The sequence below is a fragment of the Gambusia affinis genome, linkage group LG22, assembly GCF_019740435.1.
Source record: "Gambusia affinis linkage group LG22, SWU_Gaff_1.0, whole genome shotgun sequence".
Classification (NCBI taxonomy): Eukaryota; Metazoa; Chordata; class Actinopteri; order Cyprinodontiformes; family Poeciliidae; genus Gambusia; species Gambusia affinis.
Genome location: NC_057889.1, coordinates 18,666,359 through 18,684,232, shown reverse-complemented (window position 1 = coordinate 18,684,232; position 17,874 = coordinate 18,666,359). Strand labels below are relative to the sequence as shown.

The 17,874-nt window shown below is 40.7% G+C and overlaps 2 long non-coding RNA genes across 2 annotated transcripts in view; both read left to right on the top strand.

The window, feature by feature from the left end:
* The window catches only part of LOC122825337, a 158,023-nt gene that overhangs the window by 14,770 nt on the left and 125,379 nt on the right, over positions 1 to 17,874 (top strand). The window lies entirely within an intron of this gene.
* LOC122825338 lies at positions 227 to 14,859 on the top strand. The gene is made up of 3 exons (XR_006369619.1): positions 227 to 586; positions 12,943 to 13,154; positions 14,744 to 14,859. It is a non-coding gene; the product is annotated as an uncharacterized LOC122825338 (long non-coding RNA).

Below are 17,874 nucleotides of genomic sequence, written 5' to 3'. Positions count from 1 at the left end.
AGAAGCAGCGTTCAACTTCTATGCACCACAAATCTGGAACAAACTTCCAGAAAACTACAAAACAGCTGAAACACCGAGTTCCTCTGTTACCAAATGGGTTATTTAAGTATTTCAAGAGGAAGAAGTATTGTTAGTATACTAGTATGCAATAAGCCAAACGCATCGTGCTTTATTTTTGTCTCGTCATTTGGTCGCTGAGACGGACTGTCCGGCGGGCTAGCGGGGATTGGTTGTGAGGTGTGTGGGGGAGGGACAAGATAACACGGAAGAAGTTTTGCGCAAACAGGGAGCGGTAAAGAAAGAGGAGAGAAAACATTTTGAGCCGAGCTCCTTATATCAGTAGGTGGCGATTTGCCAACCGCCAATAAATTTCAAGAAGAAGAAGAAAGAGCAAAGAGCTGGGAAGAGGTACAGAGAGAGAGACTCGGTTGGATGGAGTGGCCAAGACGAGAGGCTAAGCTAAGCTAAGCTAGCTGGCAGATTTTAGCGCACTCAGTGTTTTCCTTGGTGACTCTCAGCGCATTCAATGTTTTCGGGATATTTCAACGCTCTCAATGTTTCCCCCCTGCGCCCCTATTGAGGTCTTGTGAGTACAAAACTTTCACACGTTTCTTGCTTTTATTTGAGTTGACACTAAAGTTGCACCTTCGCTAAACGGCAAGGAGTTTCAATTCAGAATACATTTATTGATTCTGCCTGGTTTAATGAGGTACTTGTTCTTCCGAGTTGTTATTTCCGGGGCTTTCGACTTTAAAGTTTGGTGATGAATAAAAAAAAAAAGAGGACGGAAAATACAAATTCAGTCATAAATTGTTAGACATAGATTTTTTTTAGTACCTCCTTCTTTAATTGATTTGTTAGCAACTTAAAAATAACATTATTATTATTATAAAATAATGCAAATGAATTTTTGTAAATATAGTCCCCTGCTGCAGCAGGTGAAATTGATAAGACCATAGTCAAACCAGGAAATCGTATAGAACTAACAGCAGGTGAAGCAATCAAGTAATAGAGAACACCTGTTGGAGGAAGCGAAACCAGGGTTTCGCTTCCTCCAAAGAGGACTGAGGAAGGGAGATTAATTACAGTTTTAAGGTTTTGTTTTATGGCTATCGTGGTCTTTATTCGATAGTGGTTACACAGAACAACGGGTTGAGAGGGGGAAGACGTGCGTGACAGGTCTCGGGTCTCGGACTGGTCACGGCTGTGTTGAGGACCGATGCCTCCGTAAATGGGTCGCGCATCGCAGGTGTAACGGAAGTGAGCGATGGCGTCATTAATGGCGCTGAACACACAGGAAAGGCTAGCATAAACAGGAAGCAGAAACTAAATCCAAATGCAAGAATAACAAGATGAATAAAAACTATTTTGTTTACTTTTGCTTATAGTTGATTTTAATGACTGGTCTTTATTAATGACAAATTATTATTATTTTTTAAGATTTTGTAATAAATCTTGTTCCAACTTCCCAAAGCTAATATATATAGGCTATATATATATATATTTTTACATCTGACTTTTTTTTTTGACAAATCTTTTGCAGTTCAGATAACTGATCATTTAATAGATTAAATCTAAGGAGCCTGTTGTAAGAAGGATCATGCACTCTGATGCACTTTATGATTTAAGTAGAAATCAGACAAAGGTAACGGATCAAAGAACTGGCACACATTTTTTCCCTCCACTACCAACAACCCAAAGGTTCCAGAATTTGAATTGACAAGGCTGTCCTCAAAGAAAATCGAAAATTAGTTCCCAGCATAAAACAAAAACCCTGATTGATGCTTTTTTATTTTTTTTTTATTTTACTTTGTTTGTTTGTTTTTTCATTTAAAATGTGTGAGAACAAAAAAAGGTTTTAGTAGTATTTGACTAATTTTAATTAAATCCCACTGCTGATTCTTTTTTTGGAAGTCTGGTAATGGAAGCTGAAACTTTGTTGGTGCCTGTTTGGTTTTCGCCTGTTTTAGTTTTAGTAAATTTTCTTGAACCCGTATTGTGCGTGGGTGTGACAGTTGACCTGATGACACACGCCTCTCCCTCCAGGAGCTGCTTCCTGAGCACTCTGCTGTGACATTTCCAGGCTGTTTACATGCCGCACCATAACGCATCGATTCCATAAGATCAATCCATCTGTATTTTGCTCGCTGCCGGCGCTGAAATGAAAACAAGACTTCAGCTGGTCTCAGGCTCGATAGCATTTCCTCTGGTTAAACGATTCCCCCGTGAGGGTCTTGTTTCATTTGCACACCGCTGTCAATGCTACGAGCTATTACGAGCTGACCACGCACGTAGCGATGGCATCAGATAACTCGCCGTTGTTTTCTCCTCCGGAGATGTAAAGCATTTATGAATGCGTAAAAGATTCAGTTCGTCAGCCAGTCAGTCGTTCACTCCGTTCAAACAGTCCGCCCCACCCTCCCTTCATCCACACTGTCCAAACATGTTAATCCACCTACTTCATCCTTATTCCCATGGATTCTGGCGGCTGGCCGCCACGTTGCTCCTGGATCATCCCCAGGGAAGCGCCAGCACTTCCAGCCAGCCTCTAGGAACAAATAATATTTTTTTTATCCACTAACGCCATGGGGGTCTTTGAATGATATGGGAGTGGGAGGGAAAATATGGGTGGATTTGTTCTTTGGAAACTAAATAGACACGGCTGTTGGGAGGCATGCTTGCATGTCTCTTTGTGAAATCACCAACTTAAGCTAGAGATGTGCCGATCGGCCTGTGACGACAAATTTTGATGGGTGATAAATTGTCTCAGAAGTTATTGCAATAATTGGTACCGTTGTTTTTCAGACTATTTCCAAGTAATATAATGCCAGACCACATTCTCAAAGATCAACAAAGTTTAAATTCTAATGATCATTTAACACTGGGAAAGGTAGACATTTTAAATATCCAAAATTGGCTATCAGTCACAATGTGCCCGATTGATGAGGGCAGATCTATTCAGTCTAATTCTATGCTTTGTCCTCTGAGTGACATCATGCTTAATTTATTTTATGCATATAATTTATGTATTTCATGGGAATTCTGAACTATTTCAGTAGTTCACATTCTTTGACAGTTTTTGTTATATTTACATATTTGACCAAAGTAGTCAACCTAATGTTTTTGTCAGGTTTAGTTATACACCTAATTGCACTTCCTGAACAAATTAAAGTTGTGTTTTTACATGTTTCACCAAGCTGGTGAAGCTATTGGTGAATAAAGTGTTCTGTACTGGTTTAGAGTAGTCAGATAAATTAGCAATGAAAGAAATGTTTTCAGTCAATTCAGCACTGCTTTCCTGCATGGGGTTGGTATCGGCCTATATTTAACCTCAAATATCGGTAACGAAAGTGATGTCGATCGGTGCATCTCTACCTCAACAGCAGGTATGTACAGTGTTGTGACTGTGCTGAATAATATGCTTATTTTTTCCCCCTCACTGATGTCCCGCTGGTGCAGAAGTCAGTGCTCGGTTCAGACCGCCGCCATCTGTTGTAGTGATGCTGATGTTTGAATATGCAGCCAGATGTATAGTTAGTCATTTGAAGTGTTTCTGGAGAGCCCTTTGTACGGCCCTGTCGTAAAAGAGGCAGCTCCCTTTTGATGCCACACTCTCTGCGAGGAATCGATGAACTTTACTGGATCTGCATTTCATATTGATTGTTGCGGCATGTTATATTTACTGTACTTTAAGAGAGTTGTGTTTAATAGTTGCCGGGGGTCAGTAATATCTCACATCTTGGCTACAATAAAAATACTGGCGCTCATTCTCGAAATGCCCGCCCCCCCTTTTCTTCAGAGTGTGGTTTAGTTTTAGTCTGTATTTGTCCTGGGGGCCCAGCTACTGTAGATGTGGGTATTTTTGTGTCCTTTTGAATGTTTTACTTTATGTTATTAGATTTGTTTAACTTATTTCTTTAGCCTTTGCATTCAGACAGTGCTTGTGGGTATTGTTGCACACATATTAATGTGGGCAGTGTGTTAAATAAATGAAAGTGCTGGTAATTTTTCATTTGATACGACATGTAGTGATGATTCTTGCAGAAACAGCATTTCCTCAGTATTTGGTAGCATTGCCTGTGAACGTCATGTCTTGGGTCAAAGCTTCTGGGTTTTCCTCCACAAGTTTGACATTCTGGCTCATTCCTCCTGACAACACTGCTGGAACTGAGTCAGGTCTGTCTTTGCAGATGCCCTCAAACTCATTAAATTAGCAACACTGAATTTGTCGTATACTTGGGTCATTGTTCATTGGGAAGACCCATTTTCACCTGATCTTTAACCACCTGGCTGATGTGTTGCTCCGATATTTCCACTTTGTGTTGCTTTCTCTTGATGCCATCTGTTTTATTAAGTGTACCAGTTCCTCCTGCTGCAAAATAGGTTGAAAACATTGATGGCGCTCTTATACTTTAGAGTTGGGATGGCGTTCCCAGGTTTTCAAGTTCACTCTTTTCCCTCCAAAAGAAACGATTATCATCATGGCCAAACAATCCCAGTTTAGTTTCATTGGACCAATAGACATGTCCCTAAAAATGAAAGCAAATGCAGGCCAGTGTGTGATTTACAAACTTTTCTTTCTTTTTCTTTTTTTTTTTTTTTTTGACGTCTCTTTTGGAATAAAGCCTTCATCGTCACTCTTCAGCTCGAACGGGACGCGTTTCTTATGCCTGGTTCTCATGGTAAGATATTAAAATTGTCAGCTGATTTCTTAAAAAATGAGAGACCACATAAATAATGACTAAAAACCCTCGGGTCTAACCTGGTCTGGTTGTGGTTTTGAGCCACACATGAACCGATTTCACTCGCCAACATTGTCGGATGAGAAATCTCTCAAAACCTCTTGAGACCCAGCATGAGTTCAGAGTGTACAAATATGGCTGACTGGGAGGAAGCAATGGCAATAGTTTGTGGACTATATTTAACAGAGAAAAAAAATAATATTAAGACGTCTAAAATGTTTTTGGGACGCCATGGCAATTGCTTTGTCTTCTATGTATTTTGGATTTCCCTCCGTGTTTCTGTCACCTCGCTTTCTGACTGACAATGCACCACATTCAACAGGCTGCATTCTTGCTTCTCCTTGGGGAACACCACACATGCTGCAATATCAAACCAAGACAATCCAATCCTTAAGAATATTCTCAGTTTGAATTCAGAAGTGTTGCTGCACCAAGAAGAAACGTCTACAGGGATTATCTTGCCATCTTATGCATGCTCATGCACATCTACAAGAACTGTAAGGAAAAAAGCCCCTAACAGCCATCCATAAATGTATACTTTTCATGAATCATACATCACATCTGTATTCCCAGGCACCACTTAGCAAGAGTATTTTGAGCAATTCTGTAATGTTCTAAGTGAGGGCTCTTTGCTTAAAAACCCACGGTGGTACTTAAACGACATGACGCCAGGCTAGTCCTTTTACAAAGAAGTCTAACTTTACCTTTTATTATAGTAAAGTAGTGTGTGTTCACATGGAGAGCAGTTTCTGTAATTTTAATGTAATGTTCCTAATGCCCAAAGGTTTAGTTTGCAGATTTGCCTCAGAGCCATTAAGAAAAGCAAACAGCTCTGACTGATGTAGTTTCAGCCAGCAAAGGAATTTGCCTCTGCATACATGAGAGCTGGGACTCAACAAACAGCATAATTGTTACAAATAAAGAGCTGGAAAGAAATCTCAGTTCCTCCAAATCTACACTTTGTAGAATCATCTTTTACTGCAATTAAGGTGCAAGTCATTTGGAGTACGTCTCTACCAAATTTTGTACGTTTAGAGATGGAAATTTTCCCCATTGTTCTTTGTAAAACGCCTCAGCTCACTTTGTAGCAGCTTTTCTTTCTGAATTGAATTTAGCTTAATTTGTCAAATCAACTCTGACCAGCATGCAGAAATGACAATTCATAAGTATGAACGTGTGTATACGAGACACTTGTTCAGCTAAAGAGCTGCTCGGATTAGGCTATGAAGGCACTCAACATTTCCACTAAAATCAATTTTACATCCAACAACTCCAGAACATGCAGACGAGTTGTTGCCAGCACAACATGCTACGGTAGCATTGGTGATATTTATTTCACTAATGCTAGTGGTTTTGAAACCGCAACTTTTTCATATTGTGGTATACATTGAAACCTGTAACCGGCCCATTCCTAGTCCTGAGTATTCACACATTTTACCTAATTTCAGGCTACTGTGGTGCCTAATCCATGAACCTTTGCCTTCATTGGATTCCTAACCCATGAACTACAGTGACCCTCGTCCACTGTAGTCAAGTTTAGTCTTATCTGACCAGGGAATCTTGTTCCACCTACATTAGTTTGGCCAAACTGTTTTGTGACTGAACGACTGACTGTCCTCTTGACAGTTTCTCCTACTTAACTTGTGGCTCTCCTCTTTACTTGGACTTGTTGGCTTCTTCCCTGAATAAAGCCTGCCCAGACTATCGGTGCAGGTGGACTGTAATTTTTCTGTTATGCTTTACATTTTCCATTTCATATGACTGAACGGTTCTGTCAGTAGGAATACTTTCATAGCAAACCAAAATGTCCTTGATCTTTGCTGTGGGTGGTGACACTTTGCGGCAACATTTTCTTTCTATATGAATTTTTAGACTCCGGACAGGAAGTGAAAAACGAGCACTGGGGCGAATTACACTGTCCTCGGGTCTACGGTGTTGTTGGGTAGGTTTTTATCTTTGTCTCCCCGTGTGCAAATAAAAAAAACAACCTTTGGTCAGCATCCAGCTTGCACTGCACACCTCTAAAGCCGAGGATTTCATACTTGCTGATGGAAATAGGTGAGGGAGAGAAAATACAGTAGAAGTGAAGTGGGCAAGAAGGAGCCAACTCACTGGTTTTTATATTATCAATAAAAACCAGTGAGGTTTCTTGCTGTGTGACCTTGTGGGTATTAGCAGATTTTTTTTTTTCTTCTCCCTGTGGTTTGGTTTTCTGCGGCCCCTGCCACCAGGAAGAATTATTACAGTGACTTCACAAAGTTTGGCAGCTCTCCCTGACATGCAGAGAAATCACTGATCTTACTGATGAAAAGGAAGGGGGAAAGTGTTCTCCCATTGATCCCCTCAGGTGTAAACAAAAGCTGTAATTGCTGTGGCTGGTTTTGATGGGTTCCACTGATTTCCAAGAAACAGAGTTTGAACTTTATCAGGAGCTTTCTGAAAGCCTGTTGTTCTTTAATTAAATGTCCGCGTGTATTCACAGCGAAAGAAATTTGATGTTATTTGTTATCGGCTTATCGTAAAGTAACACTGTTTCCTCAGTGCTTACTGGAGCAAAAGGTGGAGTATGTAAATATTTTTAAAGGTTTCTCACTGCCCCCCAGATTTTTCTAAGGAAAAACAGGTGAAATTGAAACTTTGGAAAGAACGAAAATGAATACAGGCCTCTTTCCGAATTTCCTCCAGATGAAACACGCTAAGCCCTGTGGATAGTCATCCAGTGACCCACAGCGTTTCTGAATTAAAAAATGTTTAAAGTTGACGCTAAATATGTCGTAGTAATTATGTGTTTTTGGATGACATTATTAAGAAAACCCAAACACCAACTGCAAGGTCTTAAAAAAAGGCAAACATAAAAACACATACTGACCATACTATCCTGCCATTGTGTGTCCAACCATTTCACCAGAGACTTTGTAACCCGTCTTTGCTGTCAGTTACTGGTATGAAAAAAAAATCCTACAATAAATATTTTTTAAAAATGCTTAGCCTGGTGGGGTCACAAGTACAACCTGGTAGCCCGCCAGGCTGAGAATACTCTGAGGGAAACCTCGCTCTTCTCTCATTCATGTTGCAAAGACAATTTTATTTTTGTAACAATGGTACCTAAATTTCAAAAGCCATAGTTACTTAATGTAAGATTGATCCTTTTAGAGAAGGATCTTGGAAACTGTCAGCGTGCTGAATTTATTTATTTTTCTAAAGCTTCAGCATTTTAAACTGAACACCCATCAGTCACATACACAAGCTTATCCTTGCAAGGTCGCTGGGGGTTGTTGCCTATCTGTAGCAGCTGTTGGGTGAAAGGCAGAGAAAAAACCCCGGACAGTTCGCCAGTTCATCAGAGACGCTCACAACAAGTGCCTCTGATGTTTATGAGCTGGATTAGGTTGCACATTAGGTTAGGTTTTTCTTATTTTTATTTTTTTATCCGGCTATCCACGGCATGTAGAAAGAAACTTTCTCTGAGCCTGTTTTTGTGCTCTCTTTGTGTCCTCAATCTGCATGATGGAAGTGTAGAGAAGCAGAGGTTCCTTAGACGTGAGAGATCTTCTTGGATGCTTTTTGCCCGATTATCCAAATGGACTGAACAGATGTCGTCTATCTTCGACAATGGGGATCTAAATTATCCATTAGGGCATTTTTACCACCTGCGGCAGGTTTTGCCTCTTCGCTGTGTGTACTTTTAGTACCACACTGTACAACAATAAGTTGGCGTGAACTGAATCGCACCCTGGTAAAACCTGGTCAGCTGCTATTTTTTTGCCTGAAGGTCCTAAAGTAGAGCCTCGGCTTGGCTTTTTTTAATTCCACATGTTGAGGTGGGGGAAGGAAAAGGTGAAAACAAAAATGGACCTGTAAATTGAGATCTTCACTTTTTTAACACAAAAGGCCATCCGAAGCATTACCGGACTTGAGGCACTATTTCAGCAATCTATTCTCCATCACTCATGAATGAGAAATCAGAAGACTGATCCCAACCTGCCAGAAGAAGAGTTGCCAAACCTTGTCTGGATTGGGACACCAACCTCAGGCCAGGCCTGGGGGACAAACTCAGTAGTGAATTTGGTGGTCAAAGCCTAGCTTCTGAAGCACAACTGAGTCAGAAAAAGCAGGAGAAAAACTCCTCAAAGGAGCTCACCACCTGAAGGGATGCATGTGAGTCGGGTGGAGGGCGGGGAACTGGACCATGCTGATCCGATACAGAAAAACACTGTTTAAAATTGTTTTGTTTTATTTATTTTTCAAACAGACATAAATGTACTGAATTACAGATTTATTTGATAACTATTCACCAGTACGGTACACTTGCATACACCAACACCTTCACAAGCTTGAATTTTTTTATTTTTTTATTTTAGAATGATGCAAATCTCAAATCAGTGCATCTCTACTAATTACTAACAGTTTTAAGTGCTCTCCCATTTAGAAATATGCTACTATTAATTCATCTCATCTGCATTTAAGATTTAGTAGTCTTGTAGATTTAATAGTAGCTTTAAAAAGTTAACATCCAACACTCTGCACCATGTGATAGTTTCATGGACACAGTTGAGAGTAAAATAATTATCGCTGAAGTTAATGTTTCTGTAAAATATCTAACTCCAAAAAAATGGTTGACTTTTTCTGATCTGGTTAGCAAACATGAGGTCCAGAACCCAAACCTTATGGGAACGTCTGTAGCACAGTAATGTACAACAAGAATTAAACCCTGATGTAAAAGCAAGAGAGTACATGTCAATAAATCTAAATAAGTACAATTTCAAATGTGTTCAAGCATTCCTTTCACATCGGGGAAACATTTATATTAAAGTACAGATTTCAGCCGATAAGAGATGATTTTAATCAGCTACTAAGATGAGCGCGGCTAACCTCAAGTTCTCGTCTTGACCTTTTCCGAGACTCAAATGAACTTTTATTAGATGTTGATGATATGAGCTGTCTGGGGCCAGAGGCAGAGATCGACGGAGAAACTGAGAGGAAAGAGAGAGAAAAACACTCTGAGCGAAAAGTTAAGCTCAGAGAAAATGAGAGTGGAATGAGAAAAGGGCAAAATGGAGATTATTAAAAAGAGAAAGTCCAAGTGGGGGGGGGAGGACTCTAATCAGTGCAGATATCTGGCACAGAGAAGTACTTTGTCCTCACCTGCTCTTCACTCTCAAAGTGATGGGTGGAACCTCGTCTGGTCAAGCCTAACATTAATCCACACTTATTCCTTCTGTGGAATTACAGCCTGTTCGCTGCCGGTGGTTGTCCCGCGTCACGAAAGCATCCAAAGCGTTTTCTTCAGTCAGGCCTGGGCAAGCAGATGACTGAGCAACTGGGGTCATTATTTAAATCTAACAGGGTTTGATAATGTAGGAGGAGGAGAGTGATATGACAGCTATATTTGATATTTAAAGTGCAAATAACAGTTTCAAGTACATTTTTGAAACGTCACTAAATACAAATATGTAATATTAGCAAGATTAAGAATAGGTCATAAGTCTGAACAGCAGAGGGAAACGCGACTCTGGACGTTGTGAGTTTTGTCAGAGTATAGAGACTGTGACTGACTCTAGTATCAGTCATTGTTTGAAGAGCGTATTGGATTGGGGATCCAAATATTTTCTGTCTTTCCTGTGGGTAGCATGACTATGAAGCTTTGAGCAGTCATAGGCTCTCGTCCCGATAGGTGGCGATAATACACCTGATGTTATGGACATAAGTTGCCGTTAAGCTCCACAGAAGAAGAAGGAGAAACGGAAAGCGTTGAGTCGATTGGTCAGATTTGCGTAAAAGTTGTGATGCAAAAAATTGGAAGTCGGTGCAAAATTTGCAAATGAGTGAATTTGCATTAATGGTTGAGAACGCAACATTACAAGGACTGATTATTGCTCTTTTCAAAGACATTAATCTAAATTAACCTGTAGTCACTTTAGAATGAACAGGCGTTAACCAGATGAAGCTCAGCAAGGAATATTTGCATTCTTGCACTAAAGTTGCTCAAATATATTTGAACCAGATTACCAATATACAGAGCTTATACTACATCAAGCTATGCTAATGTACGTAAATAATCAGTGTCATTACGAGCCTCTTATATTTTAATATATGTTTTAAGAAATAAGGAAGCTCTTTGTCTTCCATTAAATTAATTTAGGATTACTGAAATTATTACAGTATTATTCAAGCAGAAATAATTGTACCATGTAACTTGGGTTGTTGAAATAATCGGTGTTGGAGTGTAAACGCTGACAAAAAAAATGTTTGAAAGAAATGAAATTAAAGTGTGTCCTTTGTCCCAGCTGCATGAATAAGTCACAGTTGTCTTCAGGCTCTGGAAACCTGCAGTGTTTGGCCACGATGGATTCAAGTCTTGAAATTCAAGGACTAAATGTGATGCCGTCTGTGAGGAAACTGAAGTTCGGACATCACTAGACCTTCAAAAAGGACAATGACCCAAATCACATTGGAAAGCTCACAAAGGTGGGGCATGCTGTGGTGGCGTAGGGGATGGTGCAACCCACATTTGGAGGCCTTGAGTCCTTGACGTGGCCGTCACGGGTTCGATTCCCGGACCTGACTGACCTTTGCCGCATGTCTCCCCCCCTCTCCTTCCCCCTTTCCTGTCAGCCTGCTGTCATATAAGGGACACTAGAGCCCACAAAAAAAAAAGACCCCCTGGTGGGGGGAAAAAGAAAAAGCTCACAAAGACATTTTAGAGGAAATAACGGGAGATTCTAGAGTGGTCATCATGGTCTGAGTTTTCATTGACCATATGGTTGAGCAAATTAGAATTACAAAATTAAATTTGTTAATGGAAACATGTCAATTTTGAAAAAGGAAAAAAAAACACATTTGCACTAGGACGAGGTGGTTTTTCGGCTGTCCTGAAACTGCAATGGAAATGCTCTTTTTGCATCGCACCAGTCATGTGATTGTCAAACGGGTGGAAAAGATGAAGAATATGACGGAACGTGGTAGAAAGGCCTGTTTTTAAAAGACTTACTGCATGAACAAATTTATTCATGTGTGATTTTAACTGTTACACAATAGGAACACCACAGTGGTGAAAAAGGTTTTATATTTTTATTATTACTTCTTTTTACATTAGCAGAATATTGACAAAGTTTGTAATAGAAATGCAGCTATAGTCAACTGAGTATAACTCTACTTATGTTACTAGAGGAGTTTGTCCATGAAGATCAGGCAAGGCAGCCACAAGCTGCAGTTTCACTATTATTCAGGTCTGAGGTCGGCCAGAAGAGTGAAAGACTTTTCTTCAAAGTACAAAAGATGATCGTCATGAAGTGGTTAATTTGGAAAAAAATCACTGGAATTATTGGGTTTTCTAATCTATTTGAATTATTCCTGCTTGGTGTGTTAATTTGGATTTTTTTATATATATATATATTTTTTTTTACCAAAAATCTAAATTGCAGAGGAGGTTAAAGAAGTTGAACAGAAACTATATTGCAACGAGTGAAACTGGATAGCTTGTTAAATTCTGGAAGATAAATTGTCATTTCAATGTCATGCAGAAGGTGAATAATCTGAAGTCGTTACCAAACCACTTTTAATTGGCGGTGAAATAACCAAGACCTTGGTCACCTAACTAAACGCCTCTACTTGTTGGAGTCCAAATGTTTTCATGCTTCCTCCTCATTAGTCGCCACTCTACTGATCTCAGCTGGATAAATTTATTTGGTTCTGACAAATGCTTTCTTACTAGTCACCTATAAAAAGCTAATGAGTTTCTGGACCAAGCACAACTATTTATGGTACACTTGAGATAATAAACGGCAAAAAAAAAAAAAAAAAAAAGGTTGGCAGGAAAGTTTCCCCTACTAGCTAAATGATGCATTTTACCTGACAAAAAGAATTTAAATATAGCTCCATGGCACCATATAACTGTAGATCATTTTTAGTAGGAGTTGCCGTCTCTTTAATTTCTTTTGCAGCTCTAGTCTCCATAAATCTGTGTTGGAGCTCAGATGGACTCCAAAAGCCAACTAGCGCAACAGGACACCATTAGTCCTTTTGTATGCTTTCTTTAGAGCAGTATCCCTGGCAACTGCACTACCTGGGAGGCACTGATTAAACTTGTCTTCCTCACTGCCAAGCTTATGAGAGCTCAACATTAGCAGGCATTGGGGTTACATTGTCAGCCCACTAATGAAGCCAGCATGCTTTTTTTTTTCTTTTTTCTTTTTCTAAGTGTCATTCTGGATTATGGCCATGGTAGGGAGGTAAGAGTGGATCTGTATAAGCGACTCTGCTGGACGTAGCAGCGTGTGTCCTACACTCTTCACTCCGCCATGTTTTCCACAAACACGCCACCGACGCATGTGGCCCTGGGCGCCTGGACGGCCGTGGACCCCCGCCGTCGCCTCCTCAGGCAGCGGGCGCTGCAGTAATATCATCTGACAGGTGACTTAACAAAGCTTTGGTCCATGGTGGGCGGTGCACCAAAGGCTGGTGGGTATATGTTGGGCAGGTCAGCCTTGTTTTCTACTGCAAGCAGCATGATTTGATAGTCTTGAGATTTGCAGCCAAAACTTCTTCTCGATTATGAATCACAAAAATATACCAATCATCCTCTACATCCCCTCAATAAATAGTCTCATGTAGTGCCTTGCATGAATGTTTACAATTATTAATGTTCTTAGTACTTTGTCACATTATAACCAGGGATTTAAGTTGTCGATTACCGAGTTAAATCAATCTTGATAAGCAGCCATTTTCCTCTTGGATCAAGAGAGCTGACCGTCTTTCCATAACGAAAGGGCTACATTCTTCATAATGATAAACAAAAACATCCTTTAATTTTTTATATTATTTTGTGTTATCTGAATTGAATGCTGCCTGAACAAACAGAAAATTGCGGTTTTCTAACATTACTACGCTTACACTTTTATAAACCATTACAAAAAGTTCTTGGGTTTCTAAATAGAAGAAATAAAAAATTAAAAGAATAAAATGCGTGAAGCACTTAATTTCCCCCAAACCTCTGAATGTGAACAGCTAGTAGAGACTTACCTTAAAATATCTGCAGCTGTAATCACAGCATATGAGAGCACTTCACTTTTACTATGTTTTTAAAGACTAGTGAAAACCTTTTGCTCTCTCCTGCATGCAGCGCTCTGGCTTAGCCTGTCACGTAAAACTCTGATCAATCAAAATTTTGTCCCAAAATATGAAAAATGTAGCAAGTATACATTTCTTTTGGAAGACATTCTCTTTCTAAAGACGCCAACTTCTCAAACGGGCCAAAGTAGGAGAAGTCGTAACATCCTGATTTGCTCTGTTTGAGACGGGACGAACAATAGGCTGCGGACGCTCGTCATGACAACAGATGAGATTTCCACTCTGACATTAAATGCGTGTTTAGTGGGCCTGGAAAAATGAAAATATTGATGGATTTAGCTCCAGTAGCGCAGACTGAAGGAGAGACGGGTCACCTCAACAACCCTGACGCCGCGGAGTGCAGAAGAACACGTCAAGAGTCCTAACCAGTTCTGTCACCATACAACCGTCTCATTACGCCTCCAACAGGAGCAAGTAATCATATGGCAGGTGTTGGTAATTACATGACAGCAACACAGCCAGTGAGCACTGTTTGTGGCGGCGCGGCCAACCGGCAGGGAGCGCGTGAAATGTCATAAAATGTAATGAAAGGAAATGAGTTTTCCCCTCACGTGCCGCTTCGACAATGCGCCCGACATCCGTTTACAAATTCCACTCAGTCAGGGATGAGATGCTTCCCTCTCTGGAAGCTGTGCTCCATCACCATAAAATATGATTTTAGCGTTTCAGAAATATTCATTTCCATTCATTTGCTATGCAGATGTCTTCTTTGTCTTTTAATTTGTTTGCCAAAAAGTGCAAAAGCCCAAGCAATACCCAATTTAAACAAAAAACAACAACTCGCAAGTGGAAAATTGATAGCTGACATTTAGCTGGTCCCCCCCACATTCAGTGTTATTGTTTGTGTTGCATTTTTTCTCTTCATTTGACAGATGACTGCAGAAATTGAAAGACAGAACTAGATGGATGACATATCAAACCAAGGACAACATGTGAACATTGGAGGTGACGGGATAAATTGGATCAATCTTCACATATTCCCTTCACAATAGAGGATTGTATTTGTTTTTAAACTAACCCAAACAGAAACCAGAACTTTGCCACCGCTCCTAATGATGCACTCAGCTTACGCGTGTCTTGCAAACTGTTTCATAATCTGTCGACGTTTTTGACACATTATTGAGATTTCATGCGACAGATCAACACAAAGTAGATCATCATTAGCTGCGTTTTGATTACAAATATTCGCTAGACTTTATCGATATTCAACCAATGTTGAAAAAATGCAGTTTAGCAATAGTTTCCGTTAAATAAAATCTGTTAAAATCACACGTGAATGTGGTCGTTCACACAATAATTTATGAAAAAACATGCCACGCCATCATTCTCCCACCACTTCCTGTTGTCTTTGTCATTTCCATCAGTGGTAACATCTGGTTGTTCATTTACAAAGTGCTTCCATTGCAGTTTTGCAAAAATACACTAATTTCAACACAGCTGAAAACCCACCTCATGCTATGACAAAAACTTATGAAAACGTACATTTCTTTGAATTTGGTGCGTTTCCATTAAGCGGATTTATTTTTGTAATTCCAATTTGTGCAATTATGTGCTAAATGGAAAGGCAGAGACTATGAAGTGGAGGAAAAAAAACAAGTAGTTTTCAAATAGCTTTAGTAGTGATTTCTGCCCGCTTGGCATTCAGATATGGATTCGAACTGCACCAGAGTTCACTTCCTCTGAACATGGATGTAGGTTTGTAGGCGGACCCGAGTTCACTGTCTTGGTCTGCATCAGAGTTTGATTGCGCATTTACACCACTCCAGGCGAACCGGACTTTCTATGCCAACGAGCTGGAGACAATGCACCTTAAATTAAACGATAGCTCCTTAGCATTCCTTTGCAGAACGTTGTGAGGGAGTTGGACCGTGTGAATCAGCTGAACTGGAGCAGAGGCACGTCTAAGCCAGCAGGAAATATCTCCTTCAGGACTGGAGTTGGACTCCTGTGCTGTAGGGGTTTTCAGGGCTGAACGGTTACTGAAAACTGTGACTTTTCCAGCTAATAATGGGAACAAGCTTTATAGGTAAGATTAGCAGTCTTTTGAATCAACCACAGGACTTTGATGGAACTATTTTTGAAAGGTTTTTTTTTTTTACCAGGGTTTTTTTTTCTCTTTTTTCCCCCCCATATTAGGTCTGATTGGTACATTCTTGTTTTGAATCAGCCTTCAGCTGTAGCAGATGAGGGATCCACAGTGTGAAACTGAGCTGCACACAAGTTCAGCCCAATGTTTTGGGACAAACAAATCAACTATTTCAGTCCGACTCCCAGGCTTGGTGCAAATACCTTTTTGTATTAAGAAAAAGGTATGTGTGCTACAGAGTGCTAAAGTATTGCTTCTAACACACAATGGGATTGTACAAAATCAGGTTGTTTTTTTTGTTATTACAGAGGAATCAATGCTTTACTACAAGAGAGGTGTTACTGCATTTCAGCCAGAGGGATTAGACGCTTCTGCGGCGCTGACACAACTCACGGAGCACACAGAGCCCGCCGGCGTAGAAATGGGGGTTGGGATGGAGGTTGGTGACGAGCGCTGGGGTATAAATCAATAGTCGGCATGCAGTGATAAATCCCCCCAGCTCCAGTGACCGACTGGCCCTCACACTCTCGCACACAAAACAATCTCGGTCCCCCATGTCACACCAGCCAAAAGTTATCACTGCCATGGATCACCGGCTGGCTGATGTGTCAGCTGAAAGTCGGTTTAAAGTGAGGCTAAAAGAGATAGTAGGTCCTGGGGGCGGATTGAACCATTTGGAGTAGATATTTAAGGAAAACAAGTGAAACTGGTCGATGCACAGCCCACATACCGACCTGGCTTGTTGGCTACCTTTGTAGTCTAAAAAAACACGCGTAGAGAAGCATCAAAATGATAGGTGATGATTTAAAATGAGGGTTTATTGAAAGGATGTTAAACATTTAGAACCTATTTGAATGAATCTTTGGCTTTTCTATCTGTATGGTGGATCCCACACATTTTTGGTTCCGTATAGGTGGATGTTTCTGTAGAACTTCACTCAATTATTTGTGAAAATTCAAGCAATATTCCAGGGCATATCTAAATTATTCAAAAAGTATTTTGGAAAGCTGAAATATCTCAGCTCAACACACCTTTACCCTAAAAACACTTTCCATGCTTAACGCCTCTAGTGTGGCTGAATGAAAACTACTTTATTTTGTATTCAGTCTGGTTGTCTTTCTCTGATATTAAGTTTGTTTCATGAAACACTGAAGTGTGATTAAAAAGAAAATAAAGGAAGAGCAGAAGAAATCTCTAAGGGAGAAACCCCCTTTTTCACAGTACAGTACCTCACATAGCCTATAGCTAACTCTCACTTCCAAAATCTCCTGAACTTCCCCTTTAAATCATCCTTTTTGCCTCCAGTCACACGGCTCACACTTGCACAGTTCAGAGCTTCCACTCCGTTAACGTTGACGCCGAGTGACAGGGTGAAGAAGCCATGTAACGGGAGCGGCGTTTAGGTCCGGCGACAGTGACGAGTCGATCTGTCCAAACGCGTTTTTCTTTTCCCACCCGGCCTTCAACCGGAGACACTTTTATTAAACCAGACGAGATCTGACATCATTCCTCTTCTGTGCGTCCCATCGCTCAGAGACAAGACTAAAGCCCACCTAACCGGCCCAGTGTCGTTGGCGTCAGGAATGCGTGGGAGCGTCAACGCAACCCGGGCTTCATCATTCACACAGCGTGTGGGTTTATGGTGCAAGGCCACACCACCGGCAGCCGTTTGAGAAACTCAATAGGAGCCAAGTCATTTATTTGTGTCTGAAAGGACGAGATCTGCTGCGGACGGTTTCTGCTGAGGCCGGGAGCATTTAGTTTTCGGCGCACAGATTGGAGAGATCCGACCAGCGGCATAAACTACAGAGGAAATACAGCGCCGTGTGTATTTTTACAAACGGAAAAGCTCACGGCCATTAATTTGGACGTTATGTCCAAACGCAGGGCGCTTGGCCCGCTGCCTCCCATCGAGCC